Here is a 24501-nt window from a genome sequence, read left to right on the forward strand (position 1 = left end):
TGCGATAACGAATGATATATTGCCTCGCGAGAATCAAAATGCCAAGAGCCTTGCCAATGTGTGAAGTCTCGGGGCTTCCGCCCGGGAGTCATTGAGCGGCTGAGCGCGACAGCTCCCACGGGAGGAACCCATTCCCGACACAAAAGATTCCGCTGATGAAGACAAAGACCGTGATTGAATTTTCTTTTGTGGCGCAGCGCGTGTACCGGCGTCGGAGAGAAAAATTAGGATCAATGGCGCCAACGGTATTTTTCAAAAAGCGTCAGCAATCCATACGGTTCGGTGGACGGAAGGCGTCCGGGCGATTCCAGCATGGGATCGACGGGGAACAGTCCGGTCAGGTTCCGAAGCCAGAGGGATCCGGTGGGGATCATACGCTTGTGCAAGCATCGATATCATTCGGTATCAGTCTCGTGAGAACATCGCGAGGGGAAGACGACCCGTCGTCGTATCATCGGAGCATCTACTTTGAGGTCATGTTCTTCTATCCAAATACGTCTGAGCACGGTCGGATGTAGGAGGGATACCACCGTCCCAGGGTGACAATTCGCCACATCTGCCTGAAGAGTGGTAGGAGTTCCGAAGTAGCACATGAGAAACTCGGGAGAGTGTGCTTGGCTCAGCGACGCTCTAGACTTCGGGATACGCCGTCGGCAACGAGCTTTCAAGCAGTATTCAGAGCTATTATTGACTCAGACAGCAGTTTCTAGTGATGAATTGTCTATCTATGTACGTCTCTTTTCCCTCACAGCCCAGGAAATCCTGAGACCCTACTTCCGACCATGCCACGCGGGTGCAGAGCTTCCCATTCGTGGTTTCTGCCATGTCGCTTTGAAAAGATTTGAAACAAATGGGTATTCGTTTTCAAAGTGAGTTCCGCCCAATCGCGTAGACTCAGAAGAACGAATGAATGCACACCAGTTTGTTAAAGGTTGACCATCGATTTGTTTAATTTATTTTCCTGAAGAATGGGCGACCCTGGATATTTCATCAAGGATCGTGTTTCTTTTTTCGTCGTTGCTGCCGCCATTCGAGGAGAAAGCCACTTTCTTTCATGGCTTTCGAGCTCCGAAGCTTTTTTATCTATTTCTTCGACTTTCTGTCTTCGGAAGCCATCAGTAGCTCTTGAAGACAACACTGAAAATTAGTGGGTCGTGGAATTCCGCAGGATTCGACGCCTGCCGGATCCCGTTCCAGGACCGCGGCTTCGCAGGGGGGCCTAACAAATGGTGTATCTATCAGTCCATTGGAAGATAAGTCGCAGCGATACTTTTCCTCGCATGGAGAAGAAAACGAGATCGCTTAGATTTCAGCGGGGAAGTATTTTTGCTAGAACAGCGATCGTCCTTTCTATATAGAAAACTTGGTTTGAATCGCTGCCTTTCAAGCTTTCCCGCTAGGTCTCATTCGAACTCGTCATTCCATCTCGTCTTTTTCTTTCTAGATTCTGTTGTCACAAGTCCGGAAGTCCTGCTGAACGGTCCTTTGATCGGAGCAGTTCCGAAAGAGAAAATGCCCCGGCGCGGCATGGAACAGTGCAAAATCGTCCACGGACCGTCAGATGTGCTCGCCAGTCAAGCGGTTTCTTGTTCCCCGGAGACACGTCGCTTCGGCGAGCCTCAAAAATCAGTGTTGCTTACGACGCCGCCGTTGATTGATGGATGAGCGCCTGTACGGATGCAGTCAATAGATGGATGTGCGATCGATTCATTGATCGATCTTTCATTCGATGCCCCGACGAGTAGATCCAGGGGCTAGATGCGGAATGGATCATGGTCTTCTAGCTCAATCAAAAATGATCGTATCAGCTGATGATGCGTCTGTCCGCGGGCGTTTCGAGATGATCGGGTCCGATGGCCTTATCAAGATAAAAAAAAGAAGAAAGACAAAAATCGAGACGCGCCATCTGTTCCAGCGCTTCTGGCAGGCTATGACCGGAGATCGGGGTTCTGAGCGTTGGAGGGAATTTTTGGGAAACTTCAAAAATCAGACCAGTTCAATCAGATCCTACGCATCCTTCACCGATGGCTCGAATACACGGGAAGACTTCGGTTCTACGAGCGTGCAATCCGGAGAGCCGGATCGCTTGCTGCGCTCTCGCAACCGAAAATGTCTCAATTGTTGACAGAATGTTATCGCGTCCCGTGATTATTGCCGACATATGAGTACTACGGTTGAACTAGACGATGCTTACGCGGGGGTCATCCCCTACTCGCTGCTCGGAGGAAGATCTGCAATGCAGGTGGCATTTGTCGAAGACGTCGCCGTCTTCACCGCACTCGTATTGCGCAACGTTTAAACACGATTTTGTCACCAGCGCGAGCGACCGCAAAGACAGAGACATCCGAATGAGTTCCTATAGGGGTATGTGTTTGTCCGAGCAAGTATAATTCTATCGACCTGTCTGTTCGTCTGTTTGTTTTCTCCGCCGGCATCGGCGGCATCAAACGCGAGCGAACCAGTGACTGCCTGTCGACGCAAGGCTCAATTTCAAGCGACAAGGCGAGTGTCCGACCGGATTGACGAACGACATTCGTTGCAATGAATAGTCGGATAAAGAGAAACTGGTATAAGCGGATGTTTGTTCCGGTCGGGTCAGAGGTAAAATATCTTCAGGAGCGACCTCAACGAGCCACTCAGGGCTGCGTTGTCGGCAATCGTAGGATCTATTGTTCTCGGTTACGAACACACGGTGATTCGACGACTGGCCGTTTATTCATTCCTCAATTCGTCGTTCGGGCGAAGCTTATCGCTAATTTATCAGAATGCAACCAATCCTGCCTGCCTCGCTAAGCGTACTGAGAGCAATCGGAACAAGTGAAGTCCGATCTGCAGCCGCTGTGAGTACTGTACGAGGAAAATTACCATGCTCGAGCAGGAAGGGCTCACTTCCCCCAACGCTGCGGAATTTCCTTCCCTGGACGATTTTCTCTTCTTTTTTTGTTGTTTCTCACTAGCCACAGACGTCTCGTCTCGCATTCGGGGGAACAATGGCGAATTATAGCATTGCATACAAAGCGCACTCTCATCTTTCCGTTTGCCACCGATTAGTTCTTTTTTTAGGGGCGTTGGACTTTTGTGAGCCAATAGAGAATTCAATTAGATTTGTGAGTTCGTGTTCGTTGCGTGTGGTCGACTCCGGGCTTTGCGTGCCGACTTCGTCTCGCTGGGAGCACCGAGAGAAGTCGCTTCAATTACGATCCTTCCATTTTTTCATTGTGCGACACTCCTAACCTTTTTTTGAGCGCTTCATGTCTAGAAGATGATACCTTCTCTTCTTCCACATTGTCGCTCTCACTGCGTTATGAGCGTTCGCGCTCGGTCAGTTGACGATGCCTTCGTAGGAGACGCAAACTGGCTGTTACCGTCACCGTCTCGATCCTTCACCGCATAGACATGAGGGGAGATCCGAGCCCCAACGACTGCGGATTTATTCCAACCAGGTAACAGGAAGCGGGAAGAAATTCAAATAAATTGTTCGAAGCTTCAGCTGCGATTCGTACTTCGTCACCTAACCGGTCGGATGAGCTCTATGAAAATATCTCGCGTCGACTCAATCGATGCCTCGACTTGTTGTGATGCGTATCGTTCCATGGCGCTCATAATTGATCCAAAGGAAAATCAGCTCGGCCCCTGCACCATTCTTGCAGAGCCCCCGCAGGAAGAAGCTGAAGACCGGTTCGGGATCTTAACCGCCCGCTTGAGACAACTCTATCGCCGCGCCGAAGCCGGATCAGAAAATCAGCTTCTAACCCTCTGGGCTAGGCTCTGGGCAACTCGCCTACCATGCCGCGGATATTTTTTCCGAGGAACTCGCCGCGTATCGAATGCTCCTCTTTTATTAGTCGACGCGTCCATAGTCGTTGACCGATTCGTTCTTGCCCGTTGTCACAGTAATGGTTTTACGATAAGAATTAGCTGTGCGTTGAAAGCAGCGCAATATATATCAAGATTCAATAACTGTCTCGATTGATTGCGAATATCACAAATCATGTTTATGCGTAACGAGGAACTTCCGCTCAACCAATCGACGCGGACCGAATCGGAGCGATTCCATCGACTGTCCTGCATATTCTAGATTTCCTCGCCTACAACTTCCAGTCGCTGTCGGCATTTTCAACGGCGCAGCCCCTACCGAGACCGGAATCAGGTGAGATTCACGAGACGCCGGATCACCACCAAAGAAGCGATAGCTGGTCGTGCATCTGTCGACGTAGGAAAGATATGTAGTTTCGAGCAGTGAAATGATCAGACATCGACTGAGTTTTCGGTACGGTGTCCGCTCGGATTAGCGAGACCCCCGCGGCGGGGATCCCTTCCCGAATAGACGCTTTAAAGAGCTACCTTTCGATGAGCATTAACTGGGGAGCGCGAAGAATTATTCTTCTGCTTGAGTCTACAGATCTGAATTCTTCGCCTTGAGGAACGAAGCTCACATAGAGAACCGATTTGAGAATTCTCTTCCGTCAGTTATTTTTTCTAGTCTTCCCTGACCGGAGGAAATATTTGTCGCACGTTTACATCAAACAGAGGCGTGCTTCTTCAGCTATTGGGCGTGCCCGCGTCGCAGTCACATCCCCCACTATGACAATGGGAGCATCCCGCCGAGAAAAGTAAATAGACGACTGTCGAAACCGTCTCGGACATCTTGGCACGTCTGACCACAGATCTTCGCGGCCAGATTTCGAATGATCGCCGACTATTTCATGTTTCTGAGTCGGCATTACAGGCTCAGAGATTCGACGGGGCGAGAAGTTTCAAGTCCAGTCCTCAGTCTCCCGTCGCTGACAGCTGAAGGAACATCTTGATCAACTGTCGAATGAGCTGACCTCGCTCACTCATGAATGGCAGAAGACGGGGCAATAAGTCACACTCCACGGAACCCGCTGGTCAGCGTCGTAAGAAATTGTACGTCCGATAAGACTGTTAGACTCGTACATCTGATAAAATAGCGTGAGCGGGGATGAGGCCAGTGAAAAGACCCTGTTAACAGGTCCCCTCCGCAGGCGAACGAAGGGAAAGCGAACCCTGCGGCGACCTTAATTTTATCGATGTTCCTCGATTCTGACGCTTTGTTATGTTTCTTTTCCGTTATCGTCGACGTATGTGTGCGTGCGCGATCGTATCAATCGTACCAATGATGTTCACAGACATGCTGACACATTGATCATCCTGAGTCGGATGCGAATAGCAAACAAACACCATTAACTCTATGGCCATTAATCAGACAGTGCTATCAATTCATTCAGATTGAAGCCCGCATCGGAGCAAGTATCGAGCACCACCAGCATCGAGAATCGACGGCGATTCAGATTCGGAGCGAAAAACGGAGACAATGCGTTCGGAAAGGGTCGGAAACGGAAAACATGCTTCCCGATTTCCCATATCGATAGATACTGCGGTACCGTCGAGTGTCTATCGGCGGCAACGGTGCGCGAATTCCGAGGAAGCGAACGATTCAAGGAACCGGGAAGAGAAAGGCGAGAATCGCATTCGCGTTGCGACCTAGTCAGCATGTACGCAGCCATCGCTAGATTGAGACGGAATTTTCTCTTGCACAATATGCTCCGGGATGCCTCTCGGTACTTCGTAGCGTTTAACAACGGATGGTCGTACAATTCTTTCCCCCGGCCGTTGTTGTACGGCGATGGCTCGTTTCCGTCAAATGTAGTATTAACTCCTACTCTTAGAAGCGCAACGGGTTGCTGCGTGTCTGACCAGCGGTCACAGTAGCGGCGAGGTGGTCGATTCCACGGCGGAACGGCCCGCCTCGAATTCGACGCTTCTTCGGTCCTCGCGGGCCGGAGAAGGGACTCGAGAAGGGGAAAGAAAGGAAGAATGAAGAAGACTTCTGATGATGCTCGCTCGCTCGTTCGTTCGTTCGTTCCTCCGAAATAGAAGAAGATGGGGTCATTCTGAACTTGTGAACTTGAGTAGCCGTCCGCTAGTGACTTCTTGGAACTCTCCGTGATTCTCTGTTTCTATCCAGAGCGGTCCAATGATCAACGCCCTGAATTGTAGAAACGCTAAATTCAAAATGGGCTTCCCAGAGTCTTCTCGTCGCAGCGGCGGTTTCGTCTTTTTTTCTCATTCAAAAATTTCACCCTCTTTTCGTTATCCCCGACCGATCTGGAAAGCTCGCTCCGAGTCGCCGCCAATCACCGCGACGAGTTCTGATTCTAGAACGACCTGCCCAGCCCACATTGGTGCGGGGAGAATGCGAAAACCAATGAGAGATATTCCGAGCAGATCAGCGAAATTCATCGACTGAAAACGAACGAAACGAAGTCGGAGTGATTCTGTCAATTAGATCAGTGATGGACGCTGGGAAAGAGGGAGAATGAGAACAGAGCCGCGGCTTTAACCTCATGGACTCTCTCGCTCAGGAGCGGTGTCCACCGCTCATGAACCGCTCCCCAATGATTGGTTTCAAATGGGAGCTCATGTTTCTGTCCATCGATTCATCATAGTGCTGGGAGCTGGGGAGCATATCTACCCAGTGAGTCGAAAGCCCGACCAAGCTATTCGACCGAATAGGAACCTCCCAGCGGCCCCGGCGCGGCGTCGCACGCCTATCCCCAATAAGTAACGCGAAGCCACTTCGGCGCGTCTTCGTCGAAAGGGAAAGTTATTCCCTAATTATTATCGTCGACGAAAACATCCCTGCCTTCTGCAATCGGATCGTCGCTTGCGTCGGCGTCGCATGAATTCTTCGCGATTCGTATTCTCGACATCAGATTCCATGTGCAAGAGGATGTTCGATGATCAGGAATGACCTACTAGGTAGGTATTGTAGGCGGAATTGCACATACCCCATAATTGAAACCCACTCCGGTGTATTACACCTACTCTCAAAGCATCATCCGAGACCCCGGAGCTTCTGTTCAAGAAACACTATTTCGAAAGCGCTACAGAAGATCTCGTCGAATGTCATTCTTCAATGGGAGAGCCCTGAAGCCGCGATAATTAATCAGCGTGGCATCCTATTCTGCCGACTTAGGCGTGTTAAGTAGTCGGTTTGTAAATAGACTGACAGAGAACAACAATGCACCCAGCTGTTCTCCCTTGAGATAGGGATCGGCTTCGACATGAAGTGCTTTCTGTGAGGAAGTCTTTCCGACGGTCTGCTGCGGGGAATTCATCCGCTAAGTTGATTACCTGCCTACGAGGCTTTTCCGAGACATTGTGATGAAACTCGAGTAAGTTGGTGACAGAATAATGAATTAGCGGAATTGTGCTCCCTGAGACTGTGCCGCACATTCACGCGTACAGCTACGGTTGTACGGGATGGAGGGCTGATCGCCAAGGCGTTCCGACTCCAATCTCTGCCCACGTCAGAATATCATTCATTTGCTCATCTGACACCCGCATCGGGTAGACACCGCCCGTCTCTCATTGTCGGCTGCTTCCTTAACGACGACTCGATTGACTGGTCAACTGTCCGTCCACCCGGCGACGGCTGGACCGAGAACCGGAGCGGTCGCCTCGTCAGTTGACAAATTTCTGGGTTTCTCGATCTTTCGACGCTTCCGCATTGTAGCTTGTCGATAATATTCAGTGGAAAGACCGGTAGAGTCTCGATTCCGCGGAAATTATCAGATTCGCAGGGTCAATATGATCGCAGCCGGCGTTCCTTTCATCGTTTAAGCCTTGTGGAAGGCAGAGGACTCAGCGATGTACCGAAACATCGACCTGTACCGTATACCAGGTTGCGAGCATTTTGCATAAAGCGAAGCATGGGAGGAGAGATGGAACGCTTGTCAAGGAGCGTCCCGATGAGTGAAATCCGATACTTTGCGGGACGAGTTCAATCGCCCGCTCGATCGATTTTCAATTTCGACAGCGACATTGATAACGTCGACGGAAGCTCAACCGCGCGCGATTGTTCAAGAGATATTGTTTTTGTTGTTTTGTTCGATACTATCGCTCCGAGTCGAGAATGACGCAAGGACCGTGCTCTGATAAGCACTTTTTCGCATCGGTTTCGAGATTCGCACGGGGCGATGCGAAAGTTAGACGCTGCTCATCTCTCAGATTATTGACGAATGAAATATCCGGAATTCCGAAATCCCTTCATTCTCAATATGCCGAGCGCCATCCCCTCGTTGATGTGCTCGACGCGGCGCATCGGCGGCGTCTGTAGCTCTCACGCACGAGCCATCAGGACAGGACTGTCGTTCGCTCGATTCTCGTTCCCCGTCGATCTCCGTGATGTGTCTCCTTTTGGAATCAGAACTGCTTTGTACCTTTCTTCTCCAGTTCAGATCACGCACCCTCGAGAGCTTGACGTCGCCTCCTTCGAGTCAGCGTCCCTGCCTCGAGAAACCAGTGCGCTGCCAGTACAATGAGTTAGGACGGACAGGTTTCTTGAAAAACTGCGCGTGAGCGTTCGCGACCATCTTCGCCCGCGGCCTCTGACTAGAGCAGAGCTGTTGAGCAAAAAAACGAGGCCGCGACTGTCGACATTACGTCGAAAGAACGAAGGGAGGAAAAACGCCAGTGCCACGCGCGACGAATACCAACACGAACGAGGAGATCCAGAAGAACGACGAAAATACTCAAGACAATGCCTGATAGTCCGGTTAGCGACCTCGAAGATCGTTAATCCATTTGTCGGTAGTCTACTCGGTCCGGGTTGATGACACTATCGCACTTCGAATCCCGGCGTAAATCGTCGGCTGACGACTGTCAAAGACGAAAGTCACCAAGTCACCGAGCCCTTGCATGCAAATCCGAGAAGGTTCGTGCCATACGGAGCAGATGGAGGAGCGCCCTGCTCGGGGACTGTCCGCGGATAGCAATAATCCGATCGGATTGCCAGAGCTCTCGCGAATTAGAGCTTATCCCAGGGAGTCCGGTGCCGAACTCGGGGCGAGTACGAGGGGCCCCGCCCCCCACAAGACCGAGTGCATGGCGCGTCCTCCTGCGCAAGCGGATGCCTGACTCTGCGAAAACCGCCTCGGGTCTGCTCAAGCCGAGTAGTTTGCCCGATGAGCTCCATCTGAAGCACGCCACACAGGTTTTCTCCGGGGAGATCACGTCTCACTGTCGGCAGAATCCTCGGGTATTTTCCCTCCATTGATCGGGAAAATATCGTAATCTCAATCCGTCCTCCGGAAAATATCTTGATCGGTGGTCAGGGACGTCAGAAGCAGCGGTTAAGCAGACAGAAATTCGCTCCAGGAAGGATAAAGATTAGAGGAGACGTCACAACAGAGGCAAAAGTCACAAGCGTTGACCTCCGTTTCGGCTCAAGACGTCAAGGCAATTCAGACGCTGAGCTCGAAGGTGTGATCATTCCTCGATACAGAGATACAACGGAAAAGAGGGGCCACTTAATGCTCCGACTTTGATATCCCTTCGAATGCGATTGCTTGGGAGTGAACTCCGAATGTGTTCGATCAATAAGCATCTTAGGCCCTCGAAAAACTCGCAGGTCCCTGTTCTCCGCTGCATTTTGCCCCGCGGGGACGTTCGCTTACTCCCGACTCCGTTTTCATGCTAGTAGCTGGGAATTCCTTGAGATGAAATGAAGAAGGCGTTCGGAAACATGAAGCACTTCAGCGCTGGCCCTGAGCTCTTCGTGCGTTTTGAGACAGGTGCGGGATTCTAGCGGAACCCACGCAAACCTACAGAACACGAAAACCGCGACAGAGAGACTACGCTCCATAAAATCAGCGAGCTACACGAATTCCATTGCGCAAAAAACCTGAGTTCGATACACTTCTATCAGTGGGTTTGAACCAGAATCCGGGCTTTCGTGACATCCTCAATTTACCGGTGGCGCCATCGATAACGTCGTGTTTTAGGTGTTCCCGCGGAGACGTTCCCCGTTGAAGTTCGTAGTTTGGCAGGCTCCGGAACAAATGCAATTCCATCGAGGAGGTTTCCCCGAGTGCTGTTTGCTACGAACGATGTTCCGCCCAATCGAAGGGAGGCTCCCGAAGCTGACTCAATCCGAGTCGTGGTGAACTCTTTAAAATTCCGTCGCTCACATGAACCCTAATGCTGTGGCTATTTTCTGTAAATTCTCTCTTAGGGAACACCTGTTGTACGGGCTCGGCTCCATCTTCGCTGTCGTCAATCAGCTCGGTTTTCCTTCCTCCTCTTAATCGTGGTTCCAATTATTTTGTGAAACACTTTGTCCGCTCGTTGACGCGCTTGATATCTTGACAAAACTGTCACAGTTCCGTTGCGCGAGAAGTCTCGTTATGCGCGAGTGCCCGTCGTTCATTTATGCAACTGGATTTTGTTCTAGAAAACTTCGTCGGCTCCGACACAATGCTCCGCTCCGCAAGATGAGCCATTATCCAGCAAATGAGACAGATATGGAGCATTGCACTCTTCCTCGGACTGAAACTGCCAACTTTCAGAGCACATGGACATTTCGGCCCGAGCAGACTTTCCTCGACATCTTTCTGAATTTAGAAGCAAACGGATGAGCCGCATGAAAACTTTGCTTGTTCGCTCAGCACAGTTAAAAAGTTTGTGCGTCTTGAATTGACCCATTCAGAGCGAATGGTGTTTACAAGGGGAGCTTGTCCGCTTTCTGATCAAACACGATTCTTTCGCGGGAGAGCCCAGCGCAGCGCTTTCGCTGTTCCCTCGTAATGAATGCGTGCTTGCCGCCTAACCGCTCACATGGTAATCCCGTATTCATGGATGCAAAATCTTTGATATCAGACCTCGAACCAGAGCATCATCGCAAATCACGAGCTCGCGCTGCATTGTGTAGACATGTATCATTTAGCGCAGGGAAGGGCCACATCCCCGATGGCGTCAAGAGGCTTCTCCCGAAATTTTAAGCCCGAAACAAGTCTCATTCTGAGAAGCGACCAGCCAACCAACCCAGTGGTTCCCAAAATTCAATGGACCTGATTGGAAGCTATCGATCGCTGCCGAAATCAATCAGTGCGGGGTGCCCTCCTCCCAAGAGATAATGATCTTGATAATTTTTCTGGTATCCTGAGTGAAATTAGAGGATGAATTATAATTAGGGGGAAAGGGGCACTCGTGTGACCGCGATTCTCCCCTTGCTCAGACAGTTCCTCTGCTCGGTAAGTCACCGAACCCCCCTCCCCGATCGGATTCCTCTTCGGCTGAATCGCAGGGCAGATATATCAACGTCCGGGCCGGGGTACCGACGGAAAATGTACAGCGAAGTGTTGGAATGATTTTGATGCTTTTTCTTCAGTGTTTCCCGTACGCTTCCGCCCACAGTGTACCCTCAGGGACACTTCGAGAGGCGGGAAAACTTCGGGAAATTTTTACCGTCGCGTAATTGTCTCCTGCGCGAGACCCGCGAACAGGCCATCAATTGGAACAAGAATCTTCAACAAGTTTTTTGAAAACGAGGTAAAAAATAAATCCGTTCTTGCAGGAAGGACGTCGCAAGTCAGATTGTCAAGTCAGCTCAGTCGAATAAGTTATCAGCTCGTAAAATCGGCAAGAAAGTGATTTTTTTAGCGCCGTCACTCGAGCGGCGTACGAAGTCTGGCGGGAGATTACCTCACCGCCGCGCCGTTGGCATCGCTGAATCCAACCTCGGTCGCACGCCTAGAGACCCTCGGCGAGCCGTCGTAAAATTCAGGTTTATGAGTTGCGTGTTCCTTTCTTCTCCACGAAATAAAAGTCGTTAAACGCGTACAGTACGGTACGAGACGAAAGGTTAAGATGCGAACACGCATCGGTGACCAAGTGACGGATGAACGAAACTGAATTGTAGCGGTAGGGTGAACTCTCGAAAGCGGTACGGGTACGTGTGAGTTCTATCACGTCCCACGAGTTAATTCGATGTAGATAGTTTCGGGATCTGGGAGTCGGCGGTGTTTTTGGGCCGCGAGTTATTCACAAGACTGAGATAGTCGATTTCAACGACTCCTGTAGAGAAATTATCCCTCAATCAATATCGTCACCATTCGGAAGACTGTTTGACCTTGATCGAGTTCAACCGTCGCGACGGAAAAGCGCAGAATATCGACAACTGAAAGACGGTGACGTCTGGAGCATTACAGAACCAACCCTGAGAGTCATTGGAGCGTTTACTGTTCCGTCGTGCTTCAATCGCCCTCACGGCGCTTCGCATCCGATTACTGCCAGACCCATCAGCTTTTTTGAGCTCCTTCGCGCCGTAGCTGCCCGAGAGCCTCGTCGAACCTTAGTCCACCCCTGCCCGACTGGGTATTGTCGCATGCACTCCGACGCTGGCCCCCAGAAGCCGCGCTCAAGATTGCTCTGCAGAGACTTCAACGAGTCTCAACCGGTCCAGCGCAGACCATGGATGCGTCAACCCGAAGTTCCGTGGAAAAAAACTCCCAGAGTTGAAAAATCTAGCGGCGGCGTATAAGAGCCCTGAAAAAGGAACGTTCGTAAAACGAACCTCTCGTTGGAGAACACTCGACATGCACGTGACCTCCTGGATGGGGGAGGTTCGCTATACGCGAGCTTCCTGACCAAGACGTTCGTTATACGCGGGTCTCAAGAAATCGTGAGTGTCTTGCCAGGAAACTTTGCCTGAAGTACGCTTGTTCTTGAAGAAAAAATACGCTCATTCACTCTGTTCCGTCAGCGAAGGTCTGAATTTCAGCATGCCAGCGAGCGAAGGCGGAATTCAGTATCCGTAGGCCGTACCTGAAATCAGCCGTATAGCACTGTTTGTTTAATTTTTGGCAACATCGACCAAATGAATGGAGCGCCGCTTGAAGGAGAAATCCTTTCACAAGTGCTCCAGACAAAGTGATTTCAGTGAAGTTTGCCCAGGCACTCCTCAGTGGCGTTCCTAGGGGGGGGCAACCGGGGCACGTGCCCCGGGCGCCGACTTCGGAGGGGCGCAAAATCGTGATTTCTGTTCATTTTAGCTAAGCGCGAATAGGGAGGTTAGAATTGATTCTAATACAGTGGAATTCAAAATTTATACAAGAGACAGTGAAGCTATCTCCTCCCGCAACATGGAGAGCCATCCTATTGGTCCGCTCGAGTGAAGCGAATGTCTCCAAGAGATATATGTACGTTCTCAGTGACCCTCGCTGATCCTCCTCCCCGTGTCTTTGCGCCACACGGAATTCACTATCTCGCTCTCTCGCCAAAGTTTGGCGCGTAAACAATTAAGGGTTCTGCGAGAAATACACACACATACATTACTGTGGAAATTCGGGTGAGTTCTGCGACTTCTCCGATGAAATTGAAGCTCCAAATCCACATGAAGGGGGCGCATTCCCGTCCTCTGCCCCGGGCGCAAAATGGGCTAGGAACGCCACTGGCACTCCTACCTCTTGTCGTTGGAAGCTATCGTGTAAGTGAAGTAGGAAGGGAAACACTGGCGAATTCGATGTCGGTTCGTCAGACGTTGTGGTGATGATGAAAACCCGGGTATAAAAAAATCACCAATAGTCGGGTGCACGATACGCTCACGCGGAGCACGTTGTCTGGTCGAACAACGGGGTACCAAGTGCGTGGTCGAAAGAGATAAAGCGCTCGGTCAGTCGAAAAATTGCGCCGTCATCAGCATTTTCGGGTTCACTGGTAGCACCATGGAAAATTAAGATGTGAGGCTGTGCTTCAAAGAGCCCTTTTTCGCCCACAACTAGCCCTTGCGGCGAATATCAGGGATCCCGACAAAGATAACAGCGAATTGTTGTTCACCGCCAGATGATGTTGGCATCGACAAATCCTCCTTGCGGGAAGCGACGACGACGATCCCTCTCGGAAGTGGCTTCTTGATGACTTAATCATACGGCCAGGGTGGTGAAAAAAAGAGGGTGACGAGAGGAAAATCATTTGTGTAGTGATGACGTTCTTTTGGAAAACGCTAACACCTTTGAAGACGCATGATGATGAAGTTGGAGCCAATGAAGACGATTACGTTGATGATGAGGGTGAAGAATGGATGGACATGGCTGATTGTCGAGAGGCACAACTTGCTCATTCATTGAAAACGCCTGGTCATTTGTGGGGGCGGACAAGGGTGTCGTTGGTTCCGACGTCTTCCTCGTCGCGTCCGACCAATAGACGAGACAACAGGCTCTTGTCAAGTGTCGGTCGATTGCCACATTTCAGTCCCAGACGCATGCGATTAATGGGGGAGCAGAGGTGGGCGAATTTTTTTTATTAATGTCCGACTTCCTGCTTCCCCGGGAGCTGAGGACTTGATCTGCGGTGAGTAAAAGAACAAACGTTCGAATCTTCCTTTAGCGTCCATCGCAAAACCGCTTCTCCATGCAGCGGATCGCCGGTGAGGATTCGCGGCATTTCGTGCCGACTCAAATGAACGCATGGATGCCATTCTCCGTCCACGAAAAACAATTCAAAAAAATTCAGTGCAGGTTTAGCTTGAAGCCAAACCTGTGGGTTGCGTAGAACTACGTCAACGTACTCGAGGGGACTTGTCGCGAGATCGCGATGAAGTCTATGAAGCGAATCGAGGGAAGATTTATTGTTTCAGTCTATGATTATGAAATCGAGATATAGATAGTTGAAGCGTGGCTTGAAAATATAGTTTCGCGATGAATTCCGATCCTGGATTCTGATTTGGGGTCCTCAAAGATAAGTTTCAACCGATAAAGTCCCGATCCAGAAGATAAAGTCTGGCCGCGCTCTTCCGAAGCCGATGAGGTTCGATTCCAGATGAAAATCCTGGATCCTCAACGATATGCTCCTGTCATCTCAAGTCTCGACACGGAGGATGAAGTTCGGACGCACTCTCATGAAGCCAATGAAGTTCGGTCCCGCATGAGAATCCTGCATGAGAATCCCGGGTCCTCAACGATATGTTCCTATCGTTATTGAGTCCCGATCCAAACGATCAAGTAGTCGAGCGGAGCCGTAATTTGATGTATGAATTTTATCGCAGTAAGTGTCAAATTCGGATGAGAGTCTCGAGCCCTCATTCAGCGAATGAGGAATATAGCTCCTTGCTCAAAACCTCCAAAGCTCCTCGGTCCTCACTGATGAGAGAATAAGGGATGAAAGTATAAGCCGACGGTGAAAAGGGAAAGTCGAATATTGCAAGCCGTTGGCTGTATCGGATCATATTCTACGTCCGGATTCGGCGTGGCTGAGATTCAGTTTTCCGGCTTTGAGCACCCGAGACGGTTCTGGAGCCGGATCCTGTCTATATAGTTCCCATTATCTAAATGATTCAGTTCGGTCGTGAGGTGACCAGGCGGCGGCGCGTATGCAAATGTAGATGTGTCGGGCGCGCTGATCATTCGACTCGCCTCCGGAGTTGCGTGGGAGACGATGTGCTGATACCCCAATACAATACCTGATGTTTCGCCGCTTTCGTACCACGATTGACAGCTCAGTGGCACGATCGTTTGCTCCGGCACTCCGGCGGCACCCTTGAGTACCACAATGCATCATAACGCGCCACGTTTAGTTTCAATGTCCAATGATTCTAAATAACTGAGGTGATTCGAAGGTTCCAGAGGTAGTTTTCTGGACACGAAGTCGCGGGGAGTTCAATAGCCTCTCTGACAGTTTTCCCTTGCCAGATGTCGCCTGAGAAGCCTACCGCGATTTCGAAACCCTCAATCCGAAACCATTCGTGCATCCGTAACTGGATCCGTCACATTTTTTTGGACAGCGTCCATAATGACGTAGTTCTACGTCAAAAGGAAAAGAAAACACCCAGTTATCACATGGACACTCGGAATACGACTTCTGCATGAAGTTACCTATATGAAAACGCGGAGACTTCGAAGTGACAGTCGAGGCAGAACTCTGCATGAAATTCAGCCGAGAAATGATCCTCCAGTTGCGATGATGTGCGAGGAAACCGCGGGTTCTCTACCAGGAAACTTCGCTAGCGCTCGAGCAGTGATTGGCGAGACAGACAGTCGGATAAGCCTTGCCAATTGTATGGGCTTCCTCCGCCAGTGCAGAGGCACGGCGTTGGAGTCCATGAGCGCATGGAGGAAATCCTCCGGGGCCAATGGAAGGGTGTCATTCGCCAATCACAACGGAAGAGCAATGAATTCTGATTATTCGTGTACGGGTAATCGGACCCAACACGGGGAAATCCTCGCTCGATTCACCGGTTCACTTATGCGAGAGGAAACACGACCGCTGACAGCGGCAGGCTAGCCTTGGGTCGTGGCGACTTCATGGTAGGGATTGCCTGTCTCGCCTCCCCCAGTCCTAGGGTTTCTCAAATGATGTATCCCTAGGAATCTTGGAACACTCCCCAAGACGCAGCCGCACACCTGCCCATCTCACCAATTCCTGGCAAGATTGAAAGGATCGGGAGCGTAATCACGACCACGGAGAGATCCCCATGCATCAACAACTCACCACAAGAAGTCGCGCGTCGGATTCTCCTGCTGTAAACTTCGGTTTTCCTGCCGGGCTGGAGCATGATCATCTTGGTCGGATAAAAGCGCGACGACCTCGATACGATACTCTCCTCGGAGTTCGCATCGCAACATCTAGTGAAACGCGGCATCCTGACTCGCGGCCGAAAACCCCGGGGGATTTTCGGAAGTCTTCTGAAGGCACTTGTTCCGCTTTCAAAGGTGGAATGTCTCCGATACCCGCACAGAAGTCGCAGTGAGACCGAGGCTCCCAGTCGAGTTCGGCAGCACTTAGAGGAGCTCAACGTGACGTCGCCAACAACGGCGACCACAGCAGGAAGAGTGCAAGCCACCAACCTTCGCACCCTGTATTCCGCAAGGAATATATTATTCGGTGTACGTCAGGACTGATGGTTGTGCAGTAGCCGGAGATGGCGAGGGACTGGCTAGAAAGGCTCAAATTCGTGACGTTCCTTTGCGCGATGATGATCATGCTGCTGCTGATGATGATGACGACGACCACAACAACAACAACAGCGACGACTTCAATGTTGATGATGGCGGCAGCCGATCGCGTACTGAGCACAGCCTTCATAGATGCCTTCACGGCTCATTTAGAGGCAGATCGTGAACCCAGCGGCCAGCCAAATATCCAGTCAGTCTACGAGCGACTCGGTCCGAATTGTGCAAGCGACTCGGTTATGGTATCGAACCGTACGACAGGTGTGTGCTCAGCGACATCGATTCAACGCTTACCAATTACGCTGCCACGAGCTGGTCGTGTCGTCCGTTACTTCGACCAGCAGCCCGATCGCCCAGCTTAGAACGCAGCTGTCCGCATCTGCTCGCCATCTGCGTGAGCTTCGTGCCGGTCCCTCTATGAGCAGCTGCGGTCCGTCTCCATCTGATCCGTCGCGAACGTTTGTCTCTGGACCGCGTACGCTCGAATCGTCTAGCGTGGAAGTCGAGCGCTCTAATCAGCCCCCTCGACACGACGGAGACGTCGCAACCAGTGGCGTGTCCACGAAGGAGCTGGTTGGCCTCAGAAACCCTCCTCAAGATTTTTGTTCGTAACTCCGGAGTGCACATTGGAGCGGGTCACCCAATCGGCTTCTCCACCCCATGGAAATCCGATCCACGCCCCCCCCCCTCTCTCCGAGAAAAAATCCGGGTACGCGCATGGTCCTACGTCTACTCATCCCCCACGCCACCGCAAACGTTCTCAGTGAGAGTCCGGATCGTTGCCCTTCGACCTTCTCCGACTTTTATTTTCTCGCAAATTTCGTTTGCGTTTCCTGCCGCTTCAGAAGTGTCTTTCGGTTCAAGCCGGGCCATTGCTCTCTTCAGAATAGAAAGCCCTGCAGTTCGCTCGGACCATACCGTTCCTATAGGTGTCGAAGATCAAGCAGAAGATAGGGGGAACGAAAGGATGACAGAAACTCAGGCAGAAAATTTCTCCGACTGACGCAAATAATTAACAAGGCCCGCGACTAGTTTGTCCGTCGTCTATCCTACGTGTCTAGGCCCAAGGGTCTTCTAGTCAGGGCTGTCTTCACTCCGAAAACTTCTATTTTTCTCCAAAGAGACCGACCCTGTCGTCGCTCCGATGTCTTTGTTTTACTGCAACGCTCGAAGGTTCGCTCCGCATCGCATCTGATGCGCCGACTGCAGCTGCTGCAACAGAAGACGAAGTGAAAGACCGAAAGCTACGTCGACTAGCACGCCGCGGCGGCCGGAACGACGTTCAGACAAACGAAAGACCATCTTAAGGGAAAATAAAACTGACCGGCCGAGCGACCAAGATCGCCATTGTAACTGTACCGCACCTGAAAATCCCGGAGCCATCGACTATCGAAGCGATAGTTTCTCGCCATTAAACGTTTTGACAATGGAGCATCGCGGTTGAAGTTCGACTGTTTGCGCCTCTCTCGTATTTTCGGTGCTGCTCGTCGCGGTCGTCAGCGTCGTCGTTAGTACCTCAGTGCTCTGGTTCGCTCGAAGGGACCCCAGGTCGACCGAAATAAGTTTTTAGGTCAAGTTTGCGTCGCTATCGAAAGAGATCCGGTCTTATCCTCTCATGACCGAAGAGGTCGTCATCCAGTTCCGCTCGAATTCAATCAAAAATAAACATCGGCGGCGGTGCTCGCACGGCTGCGTGGCGGTAAGCTCCAGAATCACTCGCGCCTGCAGCCGTCATTGCCGCCGAAACGCATTTTGGACTAAGGTTCCATTCATTACGAGTTGGCTAGTGGTGCTAGCTTTTGCCTCGTATTGCCGATAAGTCAACGACCCGATGGCTAAGTGACTGACTGACTAGCAAGCCAGCCTGGCGGCCTGCCTGCAGCTGCGGAGTCACGAGACCTCCGCCCACGTCGAGCGGAAGGGAGTGTTTCGGACCACCGAGCACACGAAATCATTCCGATGGTCAGAGTTGGAAACAGCAGCAGCAACCTGGGTCATAAAGACGGACGATGAGGATGAACCGTCACAACAACAACAACAACAACGACCGCAACATAGTATGCCAGGAGGCCTCTCGGTCATGTCCACACCTTGGGCGGTCATGCAGTCCGGATCTCAGAAGGCATTAGACCCTTGGCATTGGTAACCGAGCTGAATGCGACTCCGGCTGTGGATCTCCAATCGTTGGATTCTGTTTGAGCGCTTCCAGCAATGTCCAGAATTCGGTCGCTGCCCGCCCGGTGCCTATATCACCAGATCGGCGAAATTACAGAGTCGGAGAGAAATTGTAGTCTGAGAGCGTCAGTGTTCTCCTCGGAAAACGTCTCTACAAAACATTCGGCTGCTAGGTCGGCAGGGAAGAGATCCGCATAGCTAGTTGTTCGACGTTTCGATAGAACTCGAGGAACTTCTTCTGAGTCGAAGACATGGGCAGGAACGGTCGAAGAATATCCGCGGGAGTAACTCACCTGAAACCGAAATGAACATCGCATTAGACGAAGCGTCAAATCATGGAACACGGTGGTCGCAACATCCCCCGGCTCAAGCGGAGCCCAGAAACGTCGTCTTTTCATCTACCATTCAAAGAACCTAACCCGAGGATTCATTCACGCTGTCCAGATTTCAGAAACTCCGGATCACAAGAGGCTTACGTCTTTGCCGCGGCGAACGGAACACGGAAAGTTGAGATACGTCTTCAACTTGAGAGAAAATAACCGTAATCGTGAGCGGAATACTCTTCTACGTTCTTCTGTCGGCATTTTCCCGTTCCGCAAAGTATTTCTGTCGTAAGTCCAGAAGACGCGCCTTGACATGACTATCAAGTTAGGCTTCTCCAACGCTTCATTTCCATAGTCAAGGTCGAGGATATCGATCATCTAAAAGTGACGTATCCTCAGCGTATAACGTCAATGTGACTCGCTCAGAGGAAACGAGCGCTTCCGGAGGCGGAGGCTCTTGGCCGAGGGGAGAGATTTCCCCGCGTTTCAGTATGGCGCAAAGGTCAGCGGATATGGTACCGAGTCACGTAGACCGTTTAAGGGGGACTATTGACATTAATTCAACATCAGTCAAGACAAAACGATGATGTCCATTTCTGCAGCTGACTTTCAAGCCGTAAGCGGTGGAGACATCGCTCACATTCAGTGAGATTCGTGTTGAAGTTACTCAACCGATAACTTGTTCGCGCTGGCGTGCTTCCAGAGCAGTAAAGTGGTGTTTCTATATATATATATGAATGCGGCGCTTTTCTTTCCAATTCCACTGAATTCAAGAGGGCAAAACAGACCACACGCAAAATGATTAGAAGGATGCTGTATCGCAAGGGCATCGCCATTGTTCTCATCCGATCGGACGTCTGCGAGAGTTCTGGAATCGGCCATCAGAAACATGGGAGGAATCTGAAAACGCGTAAAACTCCTGAGACGGACACTGTGCGATCCCTAACGACTCGCGGAGCCATTGCTCTGATCTCGACGCAGTAGCCTCCATTTCGATCTCGGACATTTTTCGCGATGAGGATCCGCCGGAAAGCTCCCTCGCTGGAACTGACAGATCATTTCAGAACGGGCAGGAACGCATGAATTAACCAATCGACTCGCCTGATATTTAGGCTCCAAATCGCTTTGATTCTGCTTCCGCGAAGCGCTCGATCACGGTTGCCGACTACGTCCGAGTCGTCTGAACGAGCTTTGAGAGCGTCAGACTGAGCTGACGGCGAACCTCCGTCCAGGGAAGAAAATAGCGAGAGCATCGGTCGAGCCTGATTGCTCGGGGAAGAACCGCCGAAATTCACCCCCGCTTCAATTTCTCATCGCTCCCTGGACCTTTCTCTGGCCGAATAAGGAATTATTTTCCGTCGCTCTGAGATGCGACACCTTCCTTCGGATATCGTCCCGGCATGCTCCCAGATCGACGTCGACGTTTGCAGGAAGAGAATGACATCACGACGCGACGGGGGGAACACTCCCCTGCTCAGTGTCCGGGGAGAAAATCAGTTGTCGGTACCAAGCAGCGACCTTCTGACAAGACAACGCCAGCGCATATCTGCGTCGGATGAGCAGATCGCTCTGAACATTCGAGTCAGACCTTCCATCCCCTTGTCAGATCTCAGTGTTCACGGAACGCGTGGAGTATTTATGTTGCCACAGAACACAACGAGTTGCCCTTGCACAATTTCGACGATTTCGATCAAAGCGGCGCAGCGTCGTCGTGGAGGTTTTCCTCCTCTTTTTCTGGCAATCGTCTCGCTCCGATGGAGTTCGAGCAATGAAGCAGACACATCCGAGAAAATCAGGTGAGCGAGAAAACGACAGAGATTGGCTTGACGTGACGTAACCCTGGCCCCACGTGGATTCACGATTTGCGTGCCACACCCTTTTTGGTGGCTGAAAGGAGTCGACTGGAGGTGGTGGTCGGGTTTCTTTGCATACTTGACTGGAAACGAGTCGGATCTAGCCCGAACGATTTCCTTCCTCTTCCATTTCTGGGTCCAAGTGTTATCCATGGATCTCCGGTGACCTTCCACGTGTCGTGATGCTCTGTACTACGTTTTGCAGCTCCTGCTTTCTACCTCACTAGAGCAGTAGTGGCAGCGATGCTCCGTCGGCAACAATGACGACTGCTCTGAAACAAGCCGAACACTGAAAAAATATTTGAGCCACTCCGACTACTTGCGCTCCGGTCGACAGGCACACGAGTTACGTAAATCTCCGCAAGACCGAACGAGAAGAGAGCACCTGCACGATGGAAAGGCACATTCACCCCAAGCTACGTAAGAAACAATAGGAGTAGATGCTCTGCCACGATGATTATCTCATTAATATGATGCGCTAATAGTGATGACGACGACACTTTGATTGCCGTTCGCCTCAATGAAGGAGAGAATATCGTACGTACTCCGCAATGACGGCTCGCTAAAGCATATCCTACACAGGAGAAATATTCATGATTTCTTCTTCTACAATCTTAGTTAGACTAATGACATTCTGATGCGCTGATATCTGGGTATATCTAGAATCCAGACCATTTCTCATGCAAACGTGAGCTTCCTCGACGGACTATAAATTCGAGATCCAATCGTCTTTCAGACTCCGACGGAAACCCCAGACTCTCCGAATGCTGATATGTTAGACCGATGGGGACACGAGGCAACGGGTCGTAATGCGACTCAGTCGCCGGCACGCTCGCACGCGGTCGCCCGTTTGTTGACTCTTCGTCCGTGTCTCCGATCCGTCGGCGCTAGCAATGGCATCACCGTTCGCAGAAGGGTCGAAATTCGAAATATGCTCGGTTATTGCACTCCTCAGGAGTGAAGACTAGCGGTGACGATTTCTCCTTTTTGACCGTTCATATTTTTCTGGAAGGCTCCCCTCTCAAGTCCGAGGTCAGCAGAATAACGTAAGCGATCAGATGAGAATATCGTGAGGCCTATCCGTTCGTGTCGTGGGTAGCGATCATTCGGAGACTCACCGCTAACATTTCTCTCGCATTGATTCATTTGCTCGCTCATTTTGAATCAATCACCAAGGAAGACTGCGAATCGAAAGTTTCTGAACTAGCTGGATAGATGAAGGCAGATATTCCCCACTACCTCGTCAGGCGACACGGGATTCGCATCGAGTCCCATTGGGGAAGGAGGGTTATTGAAAACCGTACCGGCAAGGATCATCGGCGAAGCCTTTTCGCCGATGCGGTCGCAGAGCTTCTCTGGAGCACTCCTCTAGATCTCCTCATCGCTTAATCTTGGCTTCCGTGCTCATTTTTCGCCAGATTTCGGGCGCTTCCAAGTTTCCTCAGATCATCAAGAAGCTCCAATCATTGCTTAGCGTGGGCAGCTCGCTTTTTCTAGAGCTTTCGGCCGGGCGGGGACTCGACTAATGACAGCGTCAAGCGAGAAATGACCGGGAGAAAAATTGCGGAACAAGACGAGGAATCGCTAATCTTGTTGAGACTTGAGATACCGGGAAATAGCTTTTTGGAAACCACTGCGGTCAAGCAGACCGAATTTTCCAATGGGAAGACACGAAGACGTCGCCTGAAGGCGCGCGGAAACCTCTCGATTCCTCCCTCATTGAAATAGTTCTTTTTTCCCTCACTTCCTCGCAAGGGAACTGTGGAACGACGGAACCATTCGACTCCACTGGGTTGAAATACTCGATTTCGGTGCGGCGTAATTCTCCACAATATAAAATAGTAGACGGAAAAACTCGCTGACACTCTTATTCCGGCCACGATCGTTAAAAAACCAGGAGAAAAATCGCCGTCGCTTGGTTCGAACAGCCTTCTCCCCGTTGCCTCGCAGTTCTCTGGTTCACGTAGGACTGTGGTATGTAGAAGTTCCGAATTCTTCCCTCGATTTGCCCAGAACTGTCCCTCTTCCTTCCATCGAGAATCGTACTCCATCGCGAGTGCTGGCCCGGAGCTTTGTTCCTCTGACGGGATCCCGAGACTCTTCGGTGAACCTGGAGAATTCCGCGGTGAGTCGCGAGAAGTATCCATGTCTCGACGGGCAGCAAAAACTCTGAAAGAATTTCACGCCAACTTCTGACATGAAATTGCGGCTCCAATCATTTTCGATTCCGCGGCCCCTACAATTCCAGAGAGAGCTCACAGAGGGGGAAAGTCTGATGCGCTTTCTTTTCTATGGTGTCGAATCTTTCTCTCTCCACCCATGCGACAGCGAGGAAACTCTTACACAATCGATACCACGGCTTCCGATTTCAATGACGCCATTTCCGGTCCTAGAGGGCCGTGAGGTAGACCCTCGGACGGTGCGAGCACAGATACAAGTCGATGCTCGTGCCCTGGATTCCGAGCTCAAATGACTTATATGTTTCGTCAACGGATGAATCCATGAGGAATCTCGAAGAAAATCGTCACGAAACATCGCGACCTTCGCTCTCCGGCGAAAAAGCGGGGGGAGGACTCGATCGAACACGATGGGCGTACTGAACACTGAACACGGGTCTAAGCGGTCAACTGCTGACAAGAGCTTTCAGCGGGCTAATAGCGCGGTTTTTCCGCGTGATCGGCGCACCATCAAACATCCCTATCATCACCAGCGGCATCAGGGGTGATTCACATCTGGTGCCGCAGAGGGTAAATGTCATATCGTTCTAAGAGCGACCACCCGCAATGTATCAGATACCACGACCACGAATATAGACAACAGCGCTGTGCACCACAATATAATTCGTTGTTCGAGGGTCACTTTTCCCGTCGGGTGACAGAAAGTTCATATGATCGCGAAATCTCAATCGGACTCTAGTTCGGGTCGACGGATTTCCGTCATCGGCTCCGATCCTCTTCCGGGCTCTTATCTAAAAAATCCTCATCCGATGATTGTCACCTATTTCCGTTGGTATTTTGTTCGATTCAATCATAAATACGACCCTTTCTGTGCGGACATTCGTTGATTAGGTAATCTTACCATCTCCGAAGCCATTGTTGTCTCATGGGGACCCTCCGGTTCTTTTATCTGGTCCATTATATCGTCATTTATCTCGTCATCGGGATTGTTCCCGACCAAGTACCAGACGGCTCTCATCCGTACATCAATCTATCCGGCTCCAGTTGAGTTCTCATTGGGTGTCTTTGGAAACCGCCTTCAAGTGCGCTCCCCGTGTGCCGGTAGCTATTAGCTAATCGAAGGGAATCTTCTTTCCTCACAATCTGTAACCAGCTTCGAGTTTCGGGCCTTACACATAGAAGAAGGAGATGGGACGAGAACCTCGGAAGATAGCTTGCCATC

The 24501-nt window shown here is 50.9% G+C and overlaps 1 protein-coding gene across 1 annotated transcript in view; it reads right to left on the bottom strand.

Moving 5' to 3' along the window:
• Window positions 1-24501, bottom strand: part of ko (Stork-head domain-containing protein knockout) — a 64261-nt gene that overhangs the window by 8006 nt on the left and 31754 nt on the right. The gene's annotated exons all lie outside the window — the stretch shown is intronic.

Source organism: Galendromus occidentalis, unplaced genomic scaffold, assembly GCF_000255335.2.
Source record: "Galendromus occidentalis unplaced genomic scaffold, Mocc_1.1 scf7180000077480, whole genome shotgun sequence".
NCBI classification, from domain to species: domain Eukaryota; kingdom Metazoa; phylum Arthropoda; class Arachnida; order Mesostigmata; family Phytoseiidae; genus Galendromus; species Galendromus occidentalis.